The 25,121-nt window shown below is 38.6% G+C and overlaps 1 pseudogene; it reads left to right on the top strand.

The window, feature by feature from the left end:
* The first annotated feature begins 6,198 nt into the window (after window positions 1–6,198).
* LOC103792484 (ras-related protein R-Ras2 pseudogene) lies at window positions 6,199–7,646 on the top strand (annotated as a pseudogene).
* The last annotated feature ends 17,475 nt before the right edge of the window (window positions 7,647–25,121 follow it).

Below are 25,121 nucleotides of genomic sequence, written 5' to 3'. Positions count from 1 at the left end.
ATGAATGATTGGATTGCTAACATCCCACTGAATTCCCTTGCTGGTGAGGTTTCAGAATAATTTAAATTCCCTTATTAACAAAAGAAAATAGACTGAAAAATTCTAACTGACAAATATGTAACAAAACCTTGAGGAAAAATACAACAAATACAATTGAACCATCTGAATTATTAACTCTGTATTAACCACTTAAAAGCACAAAGAAAGTAAATTATAATTTATGTTATAAATTATATAAATTTATGTTTATAAATTATATACATTTATATAAATTATATAAATTTATGTTATAAATTATGTTATATATAATTATAGTTTTTTAAATATGCATAAATATAATTTATGTTAAATATGTATAATTTAACATAAATTATAATTTATGTTAAATATGTTAAATCTCATATAATTTGAGAAACTGTGCTTTGCATAAATGTTATTTATAAGTATTTTATATTCATAAGCAAACATTTTAGTATCATATTACAACATAGTTCATCAAGCAATAAAATGAAAACCATGGCATTTGTTGAAAAAAGGGAAAAGATTTTTCATTACTGTTGTTAGTATACAGTTTCCGATCAATCTAAGAGTTTGGAATAGAAAAATATTTACTTATTATATGTAGCCAAACATATATATTTTAACCCTGGAAATGAAAAAAAAAAAAGAATTTACTGTTTCCAGTGGAATGATATTTTTTTGTCAGGAATGTTTATTTATAGATCCTTCTGGGATATGTTAGGAGAAAGGGAGAAGGCAAAGAATGGGGAAGTATAATTTTGCTTAGCAAAATTTCAAACAATAAAATGCCCCCAAATCCCTTCTGTTTTCTCCAAAATTTCTGAAAACTTCTCATGAGAGCTCAAATCAAGCTTTTAGTTTCTCTTAATTCTCAACACAAAGGATCTTTCAACCCTATACCATGGAAACTTGCTACACATAAAGTATTACCTTTTAGAAACATATGGATATATCCTTATGGTAGTTTGCCTTCTGCTAATAGCTTATCATTATAGCATAACATTTCTTTAGCTAAAACAATTATAGCTGAATAGTAGCAATACCATTGAGCATAATATTGCATGGAATCATGGTCTCATAAATGATCTTAGACAACATTTAGTTAAATGATTTTTTACAAACTTTTGCTCATATGTACCTTAAAGTTTGTCAGAAACAATGCCTCTCCTCAGCTATTTTTAACTTGACAATGATTTTTTATATCATAATTTTAAGTATTTTATAATTTTTTTTTTTTTGAGACAAGAGTCTTGCTCTGTCCCCAGGCTGGTGTGCAGTGGCACTATCTAAGCTCACTGCAACCTCCAATTCCTGGGGTCAAGCGATTCTCTTTCTTCAGCCTCCCAAGTAGCTGGAATTACAGACATGTGCTACCATGCCCAGCTAATTTTGTATTTTTAGTAGAGATGGGGTTTTACCATGTTGGTCAAGTTGGTCTTAAACTCCTGAGCTCAAATAATCTGCCAGCCTTGGCCTCCCAAAGTGCTGGGATTACAGGTTTCAGCCACTGCGCCTGAACCATATTTTATAAATACTGACATTTAAAAATTAAACTGCTATATATAAGAAATGGCAAAATCTGTAGTGATTGACAGTTAGACTTATTCATTTACAATATATAAACAAGTGGCTCATGCCTGTAATATCAGCACTTCGGGCGGCTGAGGCGGGTAGATTATGAGGTCAGGAGTTTGAGACTAACCTGACCAATATAGTGAAACCCTGTCCCTACCTAAAATACAAAAAAATTAGCCAGGAGTGGTGGCATGCACCTGTAATCCCAGCTACTCAGGAGGTTGAGGCAGGAGAATCGCTTGAACCGGAAAAGAGGAGGTTGCAATGAGCCAAGACAGCACTACTGCACTCCAGTCTGGGTGACAGAGTGAGACCTTGTCTCAAAAAAAAAAAAAAAAAGTTTGTATGTGTACTGTTTTATACCAAGAGTTCTCAACTTTTTTTTTGGTGTGTGGTTACACTTATAAGTCTGCTCTAGGGACAGATATGCAATTGCATGGATAATGTGGAAATCTGTGGAAACCATCATCATGGCTGTGGCGTAGAGCTTTTCTTCTTTTAAGAGAAGCTGCTGCAAGGTCTGGCTTAACATACAGAAGTCAATAAATGTGATACACTGCATAAACAGAATTGAAAACAAAAATCACATGATCATCTCAATAGATGCAGAAAAAGCATCCTTTTATGATTAAAGCTCTCAGCTAAAATGGTAAACGAGGGATATAACTCAATGTAATAAAAGTTATCTATAACAGACACACAGCCAACATAATACTAACTGGAGTAAATTTGAAAGCATTGCCCCTGAAAACTGGACCAAGACAAGGATGCCCACTCTTCCCACTCCTCTTCAACACAGTATTGGAAGTCCTAGCCAGACCAATCAGACAAAATAAAGAAATAAAGAGCATCCAAACTGGTAAAGAGGAAGTCAAACTGTCACTGTTTGCTGATGATATGATTGTTTACCTAGCAAACCTTAAAGTCTGATTAAAGAATTCAGTAAAGTTTCAGTTTACAAATTAATGTAAACAAATCAGTAGCTCTTCTATACACCAACAGTAATCAAGCAGAAAATCAAATTAAGAACTCGAACCCTTTACAATAGCTGCAAAACAGGTAAAATACTTAGGAATATACCTAACCAAGGTGATGAAAGACCTTTACAAGGAAAACTACAAAACACTGTTGAAAGAAATCATAGATGACACAAACAGATGGAAACACATCTCATGCTCATGGATGGGCAGAATCAATATTGTGAAAATGACCATACTGCCAAAAGCAATCTACAAATTCAATGTAATTCCATCAAAATACAACCATCATTCTCCACAATTAGAAAAACCATTTTAATATTCATATGAAACCAAAAAGGAATTCACATAGCTAAAGCAAGGCTAAGCAAAAGGAACGAATCTGGAGGCATCACATTACCTGATTTCAAACTATACTATAAGGCCATAGTCATCAAAACAGAATGTTACTGGTATGAAAATAAGCACATAGACTAATATAACAGAATAGAGAATCCAGAAATAAACCTGAATACTTAGAGCCAGCTGATCTTCAACAAAGCAAACAAACACATAAAGTGGGGAAAGGACACCCTTTTTAACAAATGGTGCTGGGATAATTGGTTAGCCAAAGGTAAGAGAATGAAGATGGATCCTCATCTTACCTTATACAAAAAACAACTCAAGATGGATTAAAGACTTAAATCCAAGACTTGAAACTATAAAAATTCTAGAAGATAACATTGGAAAAACACTTCTAGACATTGGTTAGGCAAGGATTTCAGGACAAAGAACCCAAAAGCAAATGCAATTAAAACACAGATAGATGGCTGGGACTTAATTAAACTAAAGAACTTTTGCATGGCAGCAGAGAAAACAGAAAAGTCACAGAGTGGGAGAAAATCTTTACAATCTATACTTCTAACAATGGACTAATATCCAGAATCTACAATAAAGACAAACAAATCAGTAAGAAATAAAACAAACAATTGCATCAAAATGTGAGCTAAGCCCAAGAATAGACAGTTTTCAAGAAAAGATAAACAAATGGCAACAATCATATGAAAAAATGCTCAACATCATGAATGATCAAGGAAAGGCAAATTGAAACCATAATGAGTTACCACCTTACTCCTGCAAGAATGGCCATAATCAAAAAATAAAAAATAGTAGATGTTGGTGTGAATGCAGTGAACAGGGAACACTTCTACGCTGCTGGGGGAATATAAACTAGTACAACCACTACGGAAAACAGTGCGAAGATTCCTTAAACAAATAAAAGTCCCAGCTGGGTGCAATAATGCATGCCTGCAATTCCAGCAATTTGGGATGCCAAGGCAGGTGGATCATCTGAAGTCAGGAGTTGGAGAGTAGTCTGGCCAACATGGTGAAACCGCATCTCTAATAAAAATACAAAAATGAGCCAGCCATGGTGGCAGGCACCTGTAATCCCACTACCTGAGAGTCTGAGGCAGGAGAATCACTTGAACCTGGAAAGGTGGAAGTTGCAGTGAGCTGAGATCATGCCATTGCATTCCAGCCTGAGTGACAAGAGCAAAACGGCATCTCAAAAAAAAAAAAAAAAAAAAAAAGGGAGAACCTGCCACAGAGAGCACAGTTGTCCAATGGCCTCCAGCTGCTGCACCTTTGGATTCCCCATGGCACTAATGCATGGACTACTTTCTTCCTGGGCTGCTCCCAGACAATGATGAACCACACAAGGGGCACTGGAGGTGGCTGTTTCTGCTAAGTGTGGGATTCCTTTATAGGCAACTTTTGCTCAGAGACTCTTCATTAGCTGATTGAGGTTCTTTGAACAGCATTACTCATAGCCAGGCAAGGCAGCTTTGAAAAAGGTCCCTATTCTGAGTGAAATGTGTGGCATGGAGAGTCTCTGGAACACTGTGGCAGTCCAACTGCTGAAGATTTAACTGGTTGAAATCTGGGATAGTATTCCAGAAGAACAGAATGCCCTGTGGAATCCTTATTTAAGCAGTTGAAAGCTAAGGGGTTGTTAGTGAGGCAGGGCAATGCTTACCAGGACAGCAGAGTTAGCTGGTTTTTACTAAGAGGTACTGTTACTCTGCAGAGGGATTTTAGGAAACCGAGTGTAATTACACCCTGTTAAAGACTAAATGTGAGAGCTGGAGAACATATTTTGTAGACTAGAAGTTGGCCCTTACCTGTTTCAGAGGAAGAGTGGCTTAAGTGAGGGGCAGAGACTTGATGGTTAGAGTCTCACATCTCCAAAGACAGTTTAGTGAAGACAGTTTTGTAATGCTAAACTCAGGACCATGGTTGAGAAAACATTGAGCCCTTGAATATAATTTTGAGAAATATATAGATGTCTTTGAGAATTTAGGTTTTGCAGACCACTTCTGACAAGCCCTTAGGATTTACAGAGGTGCTCCACCCCTCCCTAGTAAGAGTATTTCTCCGGTATGAAAAGAGCCTCTTCTTCACAAGGCTACAGGTATTCCATGTTGGTTGCTCTGGCTCCTTTTCTGGCTGCCAGGCTGGTGAGGAGAAATAAATCCCAGCATAGACCTGACGGATCATGTTGGGCCTAAAAACAGAGGAAAGAGATTACATTCCAAGTGAACTGCAAAAGTTAGCTATTATGTCCCAACAAGAGCCAGAAAAATGGCCCTGTCATGGAATTTTAATGGTGTTGAAGGAAGCTGGAACATAGGCCGGGTAAACATGAATTCATTGACTTGGAGACACTTTCTCAGGGCATTGGGTTTAATACCCTGGCAAGAATCCCAGGGGTTGGGGGAAACTCACTGCTCAGAAGCTCTTAGAAGCCTTGAGAAAAGGATGATGGCTCATTTTGAGCAAAGTGAAAATGTCTGAGTAGTCCTTGCAGATGGTAAGGAAGGAATAAAGGGGCAAGGAAAGTGAGAATACAGGAACTGATACACTTGTATGAGACTAGAAGGCCCACTAGAGGTTTATGTTCCATTGTGGAACCCAGAGAACATAACATTCACCATAGCATTAGGAATGTGCCAGTGAGAGGAGAACCGAATCTCTGAGAAGTTAAATATTGTCTTCTTTACATCCCATTGTTGACAGTGGGTTGAAGCAGTCACAGAGTCAGACCTGTTAATAGCTCGGAGAGGATGTAATAAGTTCTGACCTGAGAAGAGTATGCTTGTCAGTGGCTTAGGTTCCTCTAAAGTGAAAGTTTGGAGACCACCAGATAATCCACCAACTGAAGTGACAGCTTAAAGTGGTGGTGAGTAATTTAGAATGGAAAGTGAAGAGGTGTATGATGAGTAGCAGTGTGGCCTATAGAACTCTGCAGAGATGGAGGATACAGTTCAGGCCACTATTCTCCCTTTTCTGTTTCTCTTTAGGAAGACGGCATGTGGAGACCATGGAAAAGTTGCTCCTCCATGGAGCAACAGTGTGAAGTGGATCCATGCAGCATAATTACGGGATTGGTTGTAGTGGCCATCCAGTTGTGCCCCACAGATCTTTTTTAAAGATAACCTCAGGGGAAGCACTGCGGAGATGCATAGAGGAAAGCGCCCCCCTGGCCGCTGCCACCACTCCCACTTCTCCGTGCCTCCGGCGGTACCCAGCCAGCCCCTGGGGCCGCGCCGCTCACCGACCTGTCCTCCTACAGCTCCCGCTACCCACAACCCCCGCCCGGCCGCTCGCCCGCTGCCCGCCCGCTGCACACGTCCCAGGAGCCGGGCCTAGGGCGCGTGGCAGCGGCGGCTTGGCACGGTCAGGCTGGGCTCTGTGGCGTCCCCATGGCCGCGGCCGGCTGGCGGGAAGGCTCCGGCCAAGAGAAGTACCGGCTAGTGGTGGTCTGCGGTGGCAGCGTGGGCAAGTCGGCGCTCACCATCCAGTTCATCCAGTCCTATTTTGTAACAGTTTGGATTATGATCCAACCATTGACGATTCTTATACAAAGCAGTGTGTGATAGATTACAGAGCAGCACGTCTGCTCTGTATTTTGGATACAGCAGGACAAGAAGAATTTGGAGCCATGAGAGAACAATGTATGAGGACTGGCGAGGGCTTCCTGTTGGTCTTTCAGTCACAGATAGAGGCAGTTTTGAAGAAATCTATAAGTTTCAAAGACAAATTCTCAGAGTAAAGGATCGTGATGAGTTTCTAATGATTTTAATTGGTAATAAAGCAGATCTGGATCACCAAAGACAGGAAATTTCAAGAGCTGGAATGTCCTCCTTCACCAGAACCGGCACGGAAAGAAAAAGACAAGAAAGGCTGCCATTGTGTCATTTTCTAGAATCCTTTTAGTTTTAACTACCTACTGCCAGGAAAAGCCCTCATTTCCTCTTCCTCTCCTCAGTTTACATCTTATTTGGTACCTTTCTAGCCTTAGACAAATGATCACCATGTTAGCCTTAGACCAAGAAGCTGGCTAGTCAGTCCTTTCCGTGAAGCTAATACAATCGTCATTTCCAGACAAATGTAAAGGAAACACTAAGGCTGCTTCAAAGATTATCTGATTCCTTTAAAATATGTGTCTATATACACAGACACGCTCTTTTTATGTGCTTACATTTTAATAGAGATGAATCAGTTTTGGAATCTAAGCTGTTTGCCAAGCTGAAGCCACAGGTTGAGAAATAATTTTTAACTTTTGGAATCATACTGCCTACTGTTACTCTAAATAGAAATATAGGGATTTTTTTTTTTAATGTGAATTTTTGCCTATCTTAAAAATTTTCAATGTCAGCCTTTGTTAACCTTAAATACACTAAACTGAATCTACAAAAGTAAAACATCTCAGACCTTTACTGATACTACAGCTTTTGTTTTCTGGTGGCCAAAATACCAAAATGACTATTGTATTTATGGATTAAAAACTGCTCACAAAAGCCTGTGTTATTACTCCTACTCTTGAAGATGATAATATTCTACATGGTTAAATATTTGGACTCATTCAGGACTTAAACATTTCAGTGTACTTGATTTTTTAATTTTAACTCTTTTTCACAGCCACGCTAAGGGTAAAAATAGTTTGTCTTCCTTTTCAAGTCTTTTTGGATAAGGGATTCAAAAAACTAAAACAGTTTTTGTTTGATGTAATATAAAATATGGAATTCATCTTTCCAGGGTCAGAGATGATTAATGTTTTTGCTATATACTTTTTATACATTATTTTCTTATCAAACTAGTTAACAAGCATTTTTATGCTTAACATAACAAATATGCTTTCACAGCATACCTTATATATATGTAAAGATAAGTATTTAATTCTCACTGTTCACTTTTAACTCACAAAGAAAAACAAGTGGGAACTATAGAAACCATGGTAGAACTTTTACTTGCTGGTCTTGTCTTGGTTGTACCCATCTTTGGCCAATCACATATCTACTCAAGAACCTTTCCCAATATAGTACAACAGGATGAGACTCTGAAATCACTTTTAATATTCCCTGCTAGATATTGATTGTTATATCAAGTATTAAGGGTAAGCTTTTAATGGACAATTAGTATAACTGTGGATGGCATCTGATTTTGCTTTTAATTCTGTGGATTGTGTTTAAGCAATTCAATAGTATGTTCCTGATTTTGAGATGCTAAGTGGTATTTCACAGTTGCCACTTTATCAAGTGTGTACAACAGTCCCACGAAGTTATAGAGCATACCCTTGTATAGCTTCAGGTGCTAGAATTAAAATTGATCTGTTGTCATACACACACAAAAAATAAAGATAACCTCAGGCAAAAAGCACAATTAATGGTAGCCTTAAGCTTCCATGACATTGGATCTGACAAAGGCTGTTCCTAGCCTAAGACTGAGCATGGTGGAGGCACCAGAGGAGGACATTTCTGCCAGTGCAGGACTCCTCTGTCTGACAGCTTTTCTTGGGGAGTACTCATTGGTCTTGCACAGACTTTCTTAGAGCTGTACTCTAGTCTAAAGTTTTTCCTACCTAATCTTTGAATCTTTCCTTTCACAGTAGTCAGACTTGCATTATTTTTTGAAAGCTTCACAATCTCATTCCTGCTTCCTTCACCTATATTTTTGATAGAAACTTTGCTAAATGAATTTCTTGCACACCTATCCCATCTTGGTGTCTGTTTCTGCAGTGACCTACTGACACAGTGAGACTCTGGAAGCTCAGACTTAGCCAAAAGCAGAAAATTTCATACTGTGGGAAAAGGAGACAAAAAGAGAGAGAATGTATTCAGATCAACAAATGCTAAAATCCATATTTTTAATTTTAAATATCAGCTATTTCAATGCTCTTCAACAAAACTGAAACACCACTATTTCTTCAATTTAAAAATGATTCACAAAAGGAGGAAGTAGTGGTTTTGCATAATTTCTAAATATTCTGCATTGTCCACTGCAAAAAAAAATGTGCTTCCTGGACTGGCATAAAAAGGAAATTAAAAACTCATTAAGGTTAATTAGGTCAGATGTTTAAAAAGTGATGATGCCAGTGATTCTTTCCCTTTATTTTGGTAAGGGATTTCGATGGAAAAATAAAAGTGTTCACAGCTGGGAATTTTGTGTTTTACTCAAACAAGGGAGGCCAATTGCTACCATTCTTAATAAAGAATTAATTTATTTTGACTTAAACACAAACAGTATATTTTTTGTGCCCTTAATACAACTGATATAGTTGCTTAACATAAAAGGGATATAATCTCAGTTTCTGGGAAGGATCCAAGATGGCTGATTAGGAGCAGCTCAGGATTGTAGCTCCCAGAGAAAGTGCAGAGGGTGAGTGGATGCCGCATTTCCAGATGGATATTTACTGCCCACAGACCAGCAGATTCCCAGGTGGAGGAGCCCCATGGGTAGCCAACACGGCTGTTTGGCTGGCGTGGCTGTTGGGCCAATGCAGCTGTTTGGCTGGCGTGGCTGTTCGGCCAATGCAGCTGTTTGGCCAGCGTGGCTGTTTTCGCTGGCGTGGCTGTTTTGCTGGCGCCCCGGTGCAGCGGTTCTCTGTACAAAATACATGGGTCCGGGCACTATTTTAGCTGGCAATTGGAGCTCCTGAGAGCCAGAGTCACCCATTCATCTGATTAAAAAGGGGATGGAAACAGGGAGCCAGGCCAGGAGATTCCCAGGCAAAAAAGTGCCACGAATCTCAGCAAGGCTGTTTCAGATGGTGCCGTGGGTTGCCGCACAGGAAATCACATAGATCCTGGCGCCTTTATGACAGGCGACTAGAACACCTGGGAGAGAGTTGACAGTTCAACAACAACAACAACAACAACAACAACAACAAAAGGCTCTGAGGCAGGGAGCCAGGTGATCAGGCTCGGCTGGTCCCACCCCCATAAAAAAGCAATTGGAAATGCTCTGGATTGAGAGTTTCACAGCAAGCACAGCTGAACCCGGGATGATCCAGTTCTGTGGGGGAAGGGCGTCTGCCATTACCGAGGCAGTCCACCACTACAGAGGTAGTTTGCATTGTTGAGGCAGCCCGCCATTACAGAGAGAGTCCACCATTATAGAGGTGGGCTGCCATTGCTGAGGCAGTTCTAACTTCACTCATATAAACAGGACTGCAGGGAAGTTCACACAGCAGCTGGGCGGAGCCCACAGCAGCTCAGCAATGCCTCTGCAGGCAGACAGTGATTAGGCTGCCTCCTCACTGGGCAGGGCAGCCCTGAAAAAAGGCAGCAGCACAACAGAAACTCATAAATAAAGCCCTAACTCCCTGGGACAGAGCACCTGGGAAAAAAAAGGGGGTTTATGAGTTCTACTGCAGCAAACTTAAACGTACCTGCCCAGCAGCTCTGAATGAACAATGGAGCTCACAGCTCAGCACTTGAGCTCCTATAAAGGACAGACTGTCTCCTCAAGCAGGTCCCTGACCCCCATATATACAAAGAGTCACCTCATAAAGGAGAGCTCAGACTGACATCTGGCAGGTATCCTTCTAGGACAAAGATAGCAGAAGAAGAAACTGGCAGCAACCCTTACTGTTCTGCAGCTGCTGCAGGTGATCCCCAGGAAAGCAGGGCCTGGAGTGGACCTCAGCAGTCCTACAGAAGAGGGGCCTGACTGGTAGAAGGAAAACTAAGAAACAGAAAGAACTTAATCATCAACAAACTGGATGTCCACTCAGAGACCCAATCTGAAAGTCAACAACTACAAAGATGACAGGTGGATAGATCCACAAAGATGGGAAGAAACCAGTGCAAAAAGGATGAAAACACCTGAAACCAGAATGCCTCTCCTCCTACAAGGGATCACAACTCCTCACCAGCAAGGGAACAAGGCTGGATGGAGAATGAGTGTGATGAATTGACAGAATCAGGCTTCAGAAGGTGGATAATAAGAAACTTCTGGGAGCTAAAAGAGCATGTGCTAACCCAATGCAAAGAAACTAAGAACATTGAAAAAAGATTTGGGGAAATGTTAATGAGAATAAACAACTAAGAGAGGAATATAAGTGAATTGATGGAGTTGAAAAACAACACGAGAACTTCATGAAGCATACACAAGTTTCAATAGCCAAATTGACTAAGCAGAAGAAAGGATATTAGAGGTCGAAGATCAACTCAATGAAATAAAACAAGAAGGCAAGATTAGAGAAAAAAGGGTAAAAAGGAATGAACAAAGTTTCCAAGAAATATGGGACTATATGAAAAAGACATAACCTATGTTTGATAAGTGTACCTGCATGTGATGGAGAGAATGAATCCAAGCTGGAAAATACTCTTCAGGATATTATCCAGGAAAACTTCCCCAAACTAGCAAGATAGGCCAATATTCAAGTCTAGGAAATACAGAGAACACCACAAAGATGTTTCTCGAGAAGAGCAACCCCAAGGCACATAATTATCAGATTCACCAGGGTTGAAATGAAGAAGAAAATGCTAAGGGCAGCCAGAGAGAAGGTCGGGTCACCCACAAAGGGAAGCCTATCAGACTCACAGCAGATCTCTCGGCAGAAACCCTACCAGCCAGAAGAGAGTGGGGGCCAATATGCAACATCCTTAAAGAAAATAACTTTCAACCCAGAATTTCACATCCAGCCAAACTAAGCTTCATAAGTGAAGGAAAAATAAAATCCTTTGTGAACAAGCAAGTACTCAGAGATTTTGTCACCACCAGGCCTGCTTTACAAGAGCTCCTGAAAGAGGCATTAACATAGAAAGGAACAACCAGTACCAGCCACTCCAAAAACATACCAAATGGCAAAGAGCATCAACACAATGAAGGAACTGCATCAACTAACGGGCAAAACAGCCAGCTAGAATCAAAATGGCAGCATCAAATTCACACATAACAATATTAACCCTAAATGTAAATGGGCTAAATGTACCAATCAAAAGACACAGACTGGCAAATTGGATAAAAAGCCAAAACCCATCAGTGTGCTGTATGCAGGAAACCCATCTCACATGCAAGGATACACAATGGCTCAAAATAAAGGGATGGAGGAAGATTTACCAAGGAAATGGAGAGCAAAAGAAAGCAGGAGTTGCAATTCTCATCTCTGATAAAATAGACTTCAAAGCAACAAAGATCAAAAGAGACAAAGAAGGACATCCCATAATGGTAAAAGGATCAATGCATCAAGAAGAGCTAATGATCCGAAACATACACCTTCCCAAAACAGGAGCACCCAGATACATAAGGCAAGTTCTTAATGACTTACAAAGACACTTAGACTCACACACAATAATAGTGGGAGACTTTAACACCCCATTGTCAATATTAGCTCAACAAGAAAGAAAATTAACAAGGATATCCAGGACTTGAACTCAGACCTGGACTGAGGTCTGAGCAAAGATAATAGACATTTACAGAACTCTCCACCCCAAATCCACAGAATATACATTCTTCTCAGCACCACTTCATACCTACTCTAAAATTGACCACATAATTGGAAGTAAATCACTCCTCAGCAAATGCAAAATAATGAAAATCATAACAAACAGTGTCTCAGACCACAGTGCAATCAAGTTAGAATTCAGAATTGAGAAACTAACTCAGACCTGCACAGTTTCATGGAAACTGAACAACTGGCTCTTGAATGTTGACTAGATAAACAATGAAATGAAGGCAGAAATAAAGATGTTCTTTGAAACTAATAAGAATGAAGATACAACATACCAGAATCTCTGGGACACATTTAAAGCAGTCTCTAGAGGAAAATATATAGCATAAATGCCGATACGAGAAGAAAGAAAAGATCTTAAATTGACACCCATCAAAATGGAAAGAGCTAGAGGAACAAGACCAAAAAAACTCAAAACCTAGCAGAAGACAAGAAATAACTAAGATCAGAGCAGAACTGAAGGAGATAGAGACACAAAAAACCCTTCAAAAATCAATAAATCCAAGAGCTGGTTTTTCGAAAAGATCTACAAAATAGACAGACCATTAGCCCGATTAATAAAAAAGAAAGAGAGGAGAATCAAATAGATGCAAGAAAAAATGTTAAAGGGAATATCACCACAGATTCCACAGGAATACAAACCATCATCAGAGATTATTACAAACAACTCTATGCATATAAACAAGTAAACCTGGAAAAATGGATAAATTCTTGGACACTTGAATTCTCCCAATCCTAAACCAGGAAGAAGTTGAAACCCTGAATAGACCAATAACAAGGTCTGAAGTTGAGGCAGCAATTAAGAGCCTACCACCCAAAAAAGGCCCAGATCCAGATGGGTTCACAGCAGGATTCTACCAGACATACAAAGATGAGCTGGTACCATTCATTCTGAAACTATTCCAAACAATCCAAAAAGAGGGAATCCTTCCAAAATCATTTTATGAGACCAACATCATCCTGATACCAAAAGCCGGCAAAGACTCAGCAAGAAAAGAAAACTTCTGGCCAATATCCATAATGAACAGAGATGCAAAAATCTTCAATAAAATATTGGCAAACTTATTGCAACAGCACATCAAAAAGTTTATCCACCATGATCAATTAGGCTTCCTCCTGGGGATGCAAGAGTGGTTCAACATATGCAAGTCTATAAATGTAATTCACCACATAAACAGAACCAAAGACAAAAACCACATGATTATCTCAATAGATGCAGAGAAGGCCTCTGACGAAATTCAACAGCCCTTCATGCTAAAAACCCTCAATAAACTAGGTATTGACAGAACTTATCTCAAAATAATAAAAACGTTTTATGACAAACCAACAGCCAATATCATACTGAATGGGCAAAAACTGGAAGCATTCCCTTTGAAATCTGGCACTAGGCAAGGATGCCCTCTCTCACCACTCCTATTCAACATAGTACTGGATGTTCTAGCCAGATCAATCAGGCAAGAAAAAGAAATAAAGGGTATTCAAATAGGAAAGAAGGAAGTCAAACTGTTTCTATTTGCAGACGACATGATTGTATATCTAGAAGACCCCATTGTCCCAGCCCAAAATATCCTGAAACTGATAAGCAACTTCAGCAAAGTCTCAGGGTACAAAATCAATATGCAGAAATCACAAGCATTCCTATACACCAACAACAGACTTAAAGAGAGCCAAATCAAGAACAAACTGCTGTTCACAATTGCTACAAGGAGAATAAAATACCTAGGAATACAACTAACAAGGAATGTAAGGGACCTCTTCAAGGAGAACTACAAACCACTGCTCAATGAAATAAGAGAGGACACAAACAGATGGAGAAACATTCCATGTTCATGGATAGGAAGAATCAATATCATAAAAATGGGCATACTGCACAAAGTAATTTACAGATTCAATGATATCCCCATCAAGCTACCAATGACCTTCTTCACAGAACTGGAAAAAAACACCTTAAACTTCATATGGAACCAAAAGGGAGCCCTCATAGCCAAGTCAATTCTAAGCAAAAAGAACAAAGTGGGAGGCATCACACTACTGGACTTCAAGCTACACAACAAGGCTACAGTAATCAAAACAGCATGGTACTGGTACCAAAACAGAAATATAGACCAATGGAATAGAACAAAGGCCCCAGAGCCAACACATCTACAACCATCCACTCTTTGACAAATCTGACAAAAACAAGCAATGGGGAAAGGATTCCCTGTTTAATAAATGGTGTTGGGAAAACTGGCTAGCCATGTGCAGAAAGCAGGACTCCTTCCTGACACCTGACAATAAAATTAACTCCAGATGGATTAAAGACTTAAACATAAGACCTAACACCATAAAAACCCTAGAAGAAAATCTAGGCAAAATTGTTCAGGACATAGGTGTGGACAAGGATGTCACAACCAAAACACCAAAAGCAATGGCAACAAAAGCCAAAATAGATAAATGGGACCTAATCAAACTCGACAGGTTCTGCACAGTAAAAGAAACAGTCATTAGAGTGAATCGGCAACCAACAGAATAGGAAAAAATTTTGCAGTCTGCACATCTGACAAAGTGCTGATATTCAGCATGTACAAAGAATGAAAAGAGATTTACAAGAAAAAAACAAGCTCATTCAAAAGTGGGTGAAGGATATGAACAGACACTTTACAAAAGAAGACATAAGAACATACAAAAAAATGCTCATCATCACTGGTCATTAGAGAAATACGAATCAAAACCACATTGAGATACCATCTCATGCCAGTTAGAATGGCGATCATTAAAAAATCTGGAGACAACAGATGCTGTAGAGGATGTGGAGAAATAGGAACACTTTTATACTGTTGGTGGGAGAGTAAATTAGTTCCACCATTGTGGAAGACAAGTGTGGCAATTCCTCAAGGACCTAGAAATAGAAATTCCATTTGACCCAGCAATCCCATTACTGGTTATATATCCAAAGGATTATTAATTGTTCTACTATAAGGACACATGCAGACAAATGCTCATTGCAGCACTGTTTACAATAGCAAAGACCTGGAACCAACCCAAATGCCCATCGATGATAGACTGGACAGAGAAAATGTGGCACATATGTACCATGGAATATTGTGCAGCAATAAAAAAATGATGAGTTCGTATCCTTTGTAGGGACATGGATGAACCTGGAAACCATCATTCTCAGCAAACTGACACTAGAACAGAAAATCAAACACCACAGGTTCTCCCTCATAGGTGGATGTTGAACAGTGAGAATACATGGACGCAGGGAGGGGAGCACTACACACTGGGGTCTGTTGGGGGGAAATAGGGGAGGAACAGTGGGGGGTGGGGAGTTGGGGAGAGATAGCATCAGGAGAAATGCCAGATATAGGTGATGAGGAGGAAGGCAGCAAATCACACTGCCACGTGTGTACCTATGCAACAATCTTGCATGCTCTTCACATGTACCCCCAAATGTAAAATGCAGTAAAAAAAAATGAGGGGATATCTTACTGTGCTTTGTTGAAGTCTGCACAACATAATATCCTATTTGTTTCTCTGCAGCATACTGAGAAGTAAGAAGTATGGATGCTCGTTTCTGTGGGAACCTGTAAGGAGGGCAGATCTTCCTTTTCTCCTCTTTCTGTATCCTCTCTCACCTAGAGCATCTAGTGGCTTCCTCCTCCCTAGTGCAACACCCTTCCGGAGTACCCCTATTTCAGAGGATGCATGTTAAAAGATATATGATTTCATACACCTCTAATTCTCATTTTTCTCAGTGACCATCACTTCACTGTTAATCGTCTGAAACTTAATTTCATCTGCTGTGAGTTATTAAAATGAGCATATCTTAATCCAAAGGGTCAGAAACCTGAAGGCAAAACTTCAAAGTATCCTCTGCTATCTGGTGGAATATTTGATAGTGGAAGCTTCTTGTTCCTCTGCCTTCGGGCTGGTCTCACCTTGGATATGTCTACAGAGTTTACCACCCAGAGCATAACAAATATAGAGTGCATATGGATTATTTTTCTTTTCATAATTTTCTATTTTTAGTGATATTTCTACTTTACTTTTTCTGTATAGACAGAGCTTAAAATAATTTTAGGGTTGAGTTAGATTAAGGAATAAGTAAAGAGTGGAATTTTGCACAAGTAACTTGCAAAGGCAAAAGGGATAAAAGAATATATGGTGGAGTTGTGGAAATGCAAATAATTTAGTTAATCAAAAAGAAAGAGTGAAGAAGTGTGAAGCATGACACTAATAAAAGTATACAGATGGCATATCCTAAGGTGCTAGAGATAAATTTTTATTTTAGGCACATATTTCTGGAAGCTATAAGCTAGACAGAGAAAAGGCTAGTTTGAGTATTATGTTTTTCTAGCCAATAAATGATGAAAATTTGAACTTGATGCTTCTATTGTAGATGGATAATGTGATGGTGAATTTTTTGTGTTACGGCATACCTAGATATTTAATCGTTCTCTTTGAAGTATGTTTGCGAGGATGTTTCTGGATGAGATTAATATTTAAATTGGTAAAATAAAGCAGACGGCCCTCCCCAGTTTGGGTCAGCCTCATCTACTCAGTTGAGGGCTGAATAGAATAAAAATGAACAGAAAAGAATTTTTTCTCTTGGGTCTATCTTTCAGTTAGGACATCAGTCTTCTCCTATTTTTGGACTTGGACCAGACTTACACCATTGTTTTTCTTGCTTTTCAGTCATTGTTTATTTTTTGAACTTGTCTTTTTAACTTATTAGAATTCTTTTTTTGTGGGTATATAGAGGATGTATATATTTATGGCATTCCAGAGATATTTTGATACAGTGATGCAATGCATTTTAATCACATCATGGAAAATGGGGTATCCATTCCCTCAAGCGTTTATCTCTGGTGTTACAAACAATCCAATTATACCCTTTTAGTTTTAAAAATTGTACAGCTAAGTTATTATTGACTATAGTTGTTCTGTTGTGCTATCAAATGGGCTTTTCAGTAATTCTGTTTTGAACTAGAACTATACGATTGCCTTTCTTGGGTTTAGACTTCACAGCCTCCATGATTGCATAAGCCAATTCCTTATAATAAATCTCTCTATTTCTCTCTCTCTCTCTCTCTCTCTCTCTCTCTCTCTCTCTCTCCCTCTCGTATCATATTGGCTCTGTTTCTCTGGTGAATCCTGACTAACACACATTTTGCTACTGAGAAATGAGTTGCTACTGTAACAAATACTTAAAAATGTAGAAGCAGCTTTGGAACTGGGTAATGGGTAGAGGCTGAAAGACTTTTAAGGTGTGTGTTAGAAAAGCTGAGATTGATCTAGAGGAATTGTGAAGGGATTCTGATAAGGGTTCAGAAATAAAACAGAACATCTGTAGATAGAGCAACTATTCTTAGAGAATACATATATATTATGAACTGAATGTTGGTAGAAATGCTGACAAAGACTACTCTGGTGAGGTCTTAGATGAAACTGAGGAGCACATTATTATTATAAAGTGGCAAATAACTTGGCTGAACTGGTGTTCTAATGTTTTATGTAAGATAGAATTTATGAATGGTGAAACTGGATATTTAGCTAAAATTTCTAAGAAAAGTATTGAAGAAATAGTTTGGTTCTTCCTGACTTCCTGTAGTAAAATATGAGAAGAGAGAAAGAAAGTGAAGATGGCATTATTAAGAACAAAGAAAGTGGAACTTTAAGACTTGGAAAATTATCAGCCTATCCATAGAGCAAACGACAATTTGATGAGGACACTGATATGAGTGTGAACTGTGTACTTAATCAGCCACCATAGCAGAAAGACTGCCATGCTGAACAGGAGAAAACAGAGATGGAACAAGATGAAGGAAGTTTATTCTTTTACTCTACAGGACCAGAACATAGAGCTATTTGGCTGTGAGCACACACTATTTGTCAAACAGAGAAGAAGGACTTCAAAGGAAATTCAAAGATCATTGGAGTAGCCTCCTCAGCTTCATAGTAGTGAGTGGAAGGTAAGGGACCAGCCGGGTTTTAACAGGCCAGACAGCAGTTGCCTGGAGCCTTGCAGAACCACAGAGGTGGGACAAAAGCCCCAAAACCAAAGATAATTATTCTTGAGGCTTAACATCTAATGGTATTTACCTTGCTAGGTTTGATGCTTACTTGGCACCCATCACCCATTTCTTCCTTATGATTTCTTTTGTTTTTAGGAATAAGAATGTCTAGTTTATGCTTCTCCTACCACTGTATTTTGGAAGGACATAGCTTGTCTTGCATCACAGGTTCAGAGCTATAGAGGATTTCAGCCTCAGGATAAATTGTACCTGATGTCTTATATATGATTTAGATGATATTTATATAAAACTTTGGCCTTTAGACTCTAGAGTTGATGCTGAAACAAGTTGAGACTTTTGGGGCTTTTGAGATGGAATGGATGTAATTTGTATGCAAGAAGATTATACATTTTTAGAAACCAGGGTGACAATGTTTTACAGTGAATGCTTCTGTCCTTCCAAAATTGTATGTTGAAGCCCTAACTCCAAAATATTTAGTATTTATAATGTTTGGAAGAATGATCTATGGAGGATGATTAAGCTTAGATGAGGCCATGTGAGAGGGGCCCCCAAGATGGGCTTAGTATCCTTATAAGGAGAGAAAAGAGACCAGAATTTGCCCCATTCCCCTTCACTATGTGAGGACACAATGAGAAGGTGGCTATCTGCAAGAAAGGAAGAGAATCCTCAACAGAAACCATATTGATTGGCACTTTGACCTCAGACTTTTCAGCCTCAGGAACTGTGAGAAATAAATGTCTGTGTTTAAGCCATCCAATCTATGTTATTTTTTTATAGTAGCCTGAGCGGATTAAGACAGATAATAAGAGCAGGGGTGCAGGAATTACTCAGAAGTTTCAAAAAAAAAAATTCAAAAAAGGTATAATTTTCCAGGAAAGGAATTGTTAGAAGAATGAAACTTGTGAGAAGAAAAGAGGGAAAGTTTTGAAGAGTAATGATGATTAGTCCTTTGGGACATACTGGAGTAGGGGCCATTTGCAGAACTGAAGTTTCTAAGTAAAGATGTTTGGCAGGCAATTGGGTCTATAAATATGGAACAGAGGAAAGCTATTGGGAATAGAGACATAAATTTCAGAAATTTAATTTATAATGGGAATATCATAGATATACTATAGGTAAATACTATTATGAAAAGGCTATATTTTAAAATATAAAATACCATTTATGCATAATATTCCAATAATTCAAAATATTTTCATAGTTTATGTTAGGAGCAGTGTGCTGGAAGAGACCATTATATTGGTCTATTTTATCATCATCTTGCCTTGTGGAAACAAGACTTATTTCAATCATATAGAAAGTCCTATTCACTCATGACACGCTAGGGAAAACCTAGGAAACAATGAGGTTAATGATTCCCCCTACCCACTTCCTTTTTTTCCCAAATTTAGACTGGTTTAAGACTCTGAATGATAAGAGTGCTTAAAATGCAGAGGTTACAGAAAGAATATTTCCTTTTAAAATTTCTTTGGCCATCTCAATAATCAGAAAAAATTTCCTGTACAGAAAAAATAAATATCCTGCTAAATTTAGATTTTCTCATGCTTACCTTTAGTACATCTCATTGCTCATGCTCACTTTTAGTGTATCATCTCATTGCAGTATTTCTCTTTCTTTACAGCTGTGGAGAGCAATTCTCTTACGTAATGTCAGTAGGAATAGAGTCCTCTGAATTCTACAGTGGCTGACAAAAAAAAATCTCTCAAAAAAGGTGTTCAGTAATTAGCAAAATGTTCTCATGTCATATCATTTATATTATGGGTCACTGACTAACCATAAAGAAGAACTAGTTTTATCATTTCAGCATTGCAGTTTGGGTTAATTTAGTTGTACAGATTGCTTAATAAAATATCTCTTTTTTACTCAAGAGACTTTAAGATAATTGAATTTAGGTCCGGGGAAGGAAGTAATTTATAAACTGTGTTGTATCCTTTCAGGTGAGGAAACTGAGACCAAAAGTTGTGATGGACTGGTCAAAAAACATTTAGATACTCAAAAGCTATTCACTCAGCCGACACTCTGACACTCTTTCCATTGCCTGTACAGCATCTTGTGTTTTTGCAACATATAGTTTTCAGAAGTATGCACAATTAAATCAACACAGTCCTACTAGGGTCAGTCTTTATAGGAAGTAGCAGGCTATGGTGATACACCCATGATTGTGTCAGTTTACATTTTCCCCCAAACAGAGCCTGAGATCTGGACTAGGGAGCAGGTGGCTTATTGTGGAGGTGATTCAAGGAAGCAAGAGTGAGGGCTGGGGAAAATGAGATAGGGCAAAAGGACAAACCAATTTTATGGCATATTTCCAGGGCTACTTTTCTGAGAAATGAAGGCTTGATTCCACTTGGATATCCTGAGAAATAGGCAGGAGGCTTACCAGAATTACTCATCCAGAAAAACTGGAGACATTTATCCTCTAGCCCTTATACCCACTGGTTGAAGGTTGCCCCTGCAGCACTAATTGTATTGTTTCTGGGATGAAATCTGGCAGTACACTGAGTATGGAATAAGATCTGACTTCAAATCCTGCCTTCTTAATTTACCAGTTGTATTTACTAATATTACTTAGCATTTTGAAGACACATAGTTATTTCTTCCATTTTGATGTTATGTAATTAAATTTTTGTAAAAAAGAAGTTACAATGTGGCTCTACAAAACGGTTCATTTTTTTCCTTAGTAAAATTTAGAATGTCACAAATTTATTTTGAACATTTTATGTTTTTCAAGGACTTAAAGATCAATGGCAGAGACAGTGTGTCTAAGTCAGTTTAGACTGCTATAACAAAATATTATAGACTGGTGGCTCATAAACAATAAACATTTCTCATAGTTAACAGACAGTGGAAAGGTGAAGATGAAGGCATTAGAAAATTGGTTGTCTGCAAGAACAGAAAATGAAACACCGCATATTCTCACTCATAGGTGGGTGATGAAAAATGAGAACACATGGACACAGAAAGGGGAGTACTAAACACTGGGGTCTATTGGGGGGAAATGGGGAGGGCCAGTGGGAGGGGGAGGTGGGGAGGGATAGCCTGGGGAGAAATGCCAAATGTGGGTGAAGGGGAGAAGAAAAGCAAAGCACACTGCCATGTGTGTACCTACGCAACTGTCTTGCATGCTCTGCTCATGTACCCCAAAACCTATAATCCAATAAAAAATTAAAAAAAAAAAAAAAAAAAGAAAATTGGTTGTCTGGAGAATGTCTGCTTCCTTACTGATTTCTGCCTTCCATTGTAACCTTGCATGGCAGGAGGGGCAAGGGATTTTTCTAGGGTCTCTTTCATAAGGGCTGGAACTGACCTTATTCATGAGGGTTCCACCCTTATAACCTAATCACCTGCCAAAGGTCCTACCTCCATAACCATCACATGGGGGATTAGAGCATCATCCTAGGAATTTCAGGGGACACCAGTATTCAGTCATTGCACAGTGTAACCTCATTATAACACTGTCTCATAGATAGACTGCATGAACGCAATGAGATGTCATAGTGAGATTCCTGAATACATCAAGAAAAAATAAAGCATCAGCGACACTGAAATTACTTTTCAGGGTTTGGTATATGTATTCCTGTGTTAAGAAAATTGGAAAGAAGCCAGCTTTAATAGAATGACAGTGGCTCATATTTCATAAATATTAAGAATTACAGGATGTAGATGATGGGAAATTGAGAGGACTAGCAATTACCATGAGACAGGAGTGCCACTTTTGAAATTTAGTCTTATTATATGAGTGCCTATGCCCTGAAAGAATTACATATATCTTTTGAATCCCCAAGGAGCCCTCATAATGTATTCCCACTTCATATTTGCATGAGATCAGAGACCTCCAGCTGTAGTAAGGGAGAAAAGATTTAAGTATAATGAATTAAATAATTAAAATAACAATAGATTTACACTTGGAAAAAAATTGTTAGAGATTTAGATACACCTTTGGTAGGTGCCAGAGTTTGTTGCTAAATTGTTCAGAATTTCTTGATACAATAATGACAATGTTCATTATTTTAAATATATTTCTGAGTATGCTTGGAATACATTTCTGAGGTTATTTGGAATTTTTTTTTAAGGTGAAGATTTAATATGGCTTTGAACATTTGGAATTGCCACACTCTGCACTGTAATAAAACTCCCTACTCAGTTTTGAACACTGTGTGGTTAACAAAAATATGTTGACATTTTTTTATTAGTCTGTTCTCACACTGCTAATGAAGACATACCTGAGACTGGGTAATTTATAAAGAAAAGAAAGTTAATTGACTCACAGTTCTTTATGGCTAGGGAGACCTCAGGAAACTTACACTCATAGTGGAAGGGGAAGCAAACAGGTCCTTCTTCACACAATGGCAGCAAGGAGAAGTGCAGAGTGAAGGGGCAGGGGAATGACCTTTATAAAACCACTAAATCTTGTGAGAACTCATTTACTATCATGAGAACAGCATGAGAGTAATCACCCCCATGATTAAATACCTCAACTGGGTCCCTCCCATTACTCATCGGGATTATGGAAAGTATAACTCAAGATGAGATTTGGGTGGGGACACATTTCTTCAAAACCATATCATGTTTCTTCCATGAAAGATGAGTGACTACAAAATTCATAACTAATAGTAAGAAAGATGACAACATTGTGAAACTGTGTGACTACTTTTTCTTCATCCAGCTGTTGTAAGACAGTATCAATATCTTAGCAATTATTGCAAAGTTTCTACCTCTTAGTTGGGATTAATATAATACACATGCCAATTTTAAAGTCTAGTTTAGTCTGGAGTCAAAACATTGGTCTATATAACTTCTCTAAGTCTCAATTCCTTCTGTATTTCAGAATATAAGGGGGAGAAGATATGATAATTATTTACAGAGTAATTGTAAAAAAAGAATGATAAGAATTGGTCACAAATAATATTATGGCTTAGGCTTTACCAGCTGCTGTCTACAAAAAACAGTATAATTGCTTATATCCAAATCAGGGTTCTATGGACTGAAACTCCATCTCTCTAGGAGGCTGAAAGTTAATCTCTCTCAGTGTATTTGTTGTTATTTTCAAAAGTACTCAAACAAGACTGCAGATATTCTTATAATTTAGCCAGTCAACTACAGTTATTAAGGGTACTTTTCTCATCCTTTTCTGCTTCTTATTTGTCTACCTACACTTCCTGAGAAGCCAGTTGGCCACTGCCTATGTATTGGAACCTATAATGGCAATATTAAGTAAACTGACTCTGAATGGTATCAGAGTTTTGGAAGACTTCAGTCATTATTACTGAAGAATTAGGAAAATAGATTTCTGACCAATTATTTGCCACACTTTGTTTTCTTGTCTTAAAAGTACCTATGTCTATGCCCACAATCTTCCCAAATGCATCAGTTAGTATATCAGCTGTCTATCCTCTGATATTTAATCACAAGAGTTTACCTAGTTTATTGACCCACTGAAGAATAGGCTCTGTAAAATTCTATGTGTTCACCTCCCTCTTCTTTTACTTCAGGGAGGTGAAGAGTTGAGGAAAATAGGATGAGAGATGAAGTACGTTTCTTCTAATGACATTCACATCCCAATTAAGTCAGCAGAGTCTGCCTTATTGTACTTCCATTCTTTTTTTTTTAAAATTTTTTATTGCATTTTAGGTTTTGGGGTACATGAGCAGAACATGCAAGACAGTTTCATAGGTACACATATGGCAGTGTGTTTTGCTTCCTTTCTCCCCTTCACCCACATTTGCCATTTCTCCCCAGGCTATCCCTCCCCACCTCCCCCTCCCACTGGCCCTCCCCTTTTCCCCCCAATAGACCCCAGTGTTTAGTACTCCCCTCCCTGTGTCCATGTGTTCTCATTTTTCATCACCTGCCTATGAGTGAAAATATGCGGTGTTTCATTTTCTGTTCTTGTGTCAGTTTGCTGAGAATGATGTTCTCCAGCTTCATCCATGTCCCTACACACGACACAAACTCATCATTTCTGATTGCTGCATAATATTCCATGGTGTATATGTGCCACATTTTTCCAATCCAGTCTATCATCAATGGGCATTTTGGTTGATTCCAGGTCTTTGCTATTGTAAACAGTGCTGCAATGAACATTCGTGTGCATGTGTCCTTATAGTAGAATGATTTATAGTCCTTTGGATATATACCCAGTAATGGGATTGCTGGGTCAAATGGAATTTCTATTTTTAAGGCCTTGAGGAATTGCCACACTGTCTTCCACAATGGTTGAACTAATTTACACTCCCACCAACAGTGTAGAAGTGTTCCTTTTTCTCCACATCCTCTCCAGCATCTGTTGTCTCCAGATTTTATAATGATCGCCATTCTAACTGGCGTCAGATGGTATCTCAATGTGGTTTTGATTTGCATCTCTCTGATGACCAGTGATGATGAGCATTTTTTCATATGATTGCTGGCCTCATATATGTCTTCCTTCGTAAAGTGTCTGTTCATATCCTTTGCCCAATTTTGAATGGGCTTGTTTGTTTTTTTCCTGTAAATCTGTTTGAGTTCTTTGCAAATTCTGGATATCAGCCCTTTGTCAGATGGGTAAACTGCAAACATTTTTTCCCATTCTGTTGGTTGCCAATTCACTCTAGTGACGGTTTCTTTTGCCATGCAGAAGCTGTGGAGTTTGATTAGGTCGCATTTGTCTATTTTGGCTTTTGTTGCCAATGCTTTTCGTGTTTTGTTCATGAAGTCCTTGCCTACTCCTATGTCCTGGATAGTTTTGCCTAGATTTCCTTCTAGGGTTTTTATCGTGAC

Source organism: Callithrix jacchus, chromosome 4 (genome assembly GCF_049354715.1).
Source record: "Callithrix jacchus isolate 240 chromosome 4, calJac240_pri, whole genome shotgun sequence".
Lineage (NCBI taxonomy): Eukaryota > Metazoa > Chordata > Mammalia > Primates > Cebidae > Callithrix > Callithrix jacchus.
The sequence above is the reverse complement of the archived record's forward strand: the minus strand, read 5'-3'. Positions and strand labels throughout refer to the sequence as shown.